Source organism: Triticum aestivum, chromosome 2A (genome assembly GCF_018294505.1).
Source record: "Triticum aestivum cultivar Chinese Spring chromosome 2A, IWGSC CS RefSeq v2.1, whole genome shotgun sequence".
In the NCBI taxonomy this organism is placed as follows: domain Eukaryota; kingdom Viridiplantae; phylum Streptophyta; class Magnoliopsida; order Poales; family Poaceae; genus Triticum; species Triticum aestivum.
Window position 1 is genome coordinate 2,208,735 of NC_057797.1, and position 996 is coordinate 2,209,730.

The following is a 996-nucleotide window of genomic DNA, read 5'->3' on the forward strand; positions in this document are numbered from 1 at the left end:
GTGATTAGGAGTTTTCGTCCGTCCGTCTCGGCGATTCTACGCCAAGCCGCCGTCTGTTCTGACTACACACGTGTGTATGAACAGGGCAGAGACAAGCGACTTGCTAATGCACTCAGGCGAGCTACACAGGTACCGACGGTGAGCGATCGACGCTGACTCCATCGACCTCCAGCGCGTGGGACTACAACGAGCGATCAGTGAACGTGAACCAATCTTGACGCCTCTCAGCCGGGCGTTTCGATCACGGGAGGGATTTAACTCGAATGCTATCTCAGATGCATGTATGCAGGTACTTGCCAAGGTGGGTTCTACACGTGCATGTGGCCAAGACTACGTCAACGTTCAGTCGTACGGCTCACCTAGCAATCCTGCATCGACATCGTCCCACGACATCTTCATCAAGCCAACAGCACGGAATCACCTGCACCAAGCCCGCGCCGCGTCATCAAGTTGTACGACTACGCTAGGCTACAAGCCAATATACTTCGTCAAGCACGTCTACGAAAAGCGATCTCAACATGCACCATCCACACGGAATGAGATGCAATCTTCATCGACTTCTCCGGTGCGACATGGCATCGACACTTGGTCGCCGCGGAGGGACGCCTTCAAGCGACGCATCATCGTGGACACGCCGCTGCGATGCCATCGCTGACACTTCATCGCCAAGGTCTTCATCAACGTGGTCTTCATCATCATCATCGTCATCATCATCAACACATCGCCGCCACCTCAATCATAAGATGGATACCTAGCGTCCTTTAACAGACTTTTCTGCAAGACGCAACCTCGACGACGGCAATGACCGCGTCACGACGGCAGCATCGACCGCGTCATCCACGACGGCAAGACTGCATCGACGCGGCGTCACTATAGTGATGACCCTACAAGGCCACACGGTTCTGGCAAAACCCGTGTGTGCTCGCTGGGCTTCCTCCGGTCTTGGTAAAACCGGTGGACTCATCGCCGACGACACCCTCTGACATCCACAAGGTG

At 55.0% G+C, this 996-nt stretch overlaps 1 pseudogene; it reads left to right on the forward strand.

The window, feature by feature from the left end:
- LOC123186836 (tau-cadinol synthase-like) overlaps positions 1 to 996 on the forward strand; it is a 7,011-nt pseudogene that overhangs the window by 907 nt on the left and 5,108 nt on the right.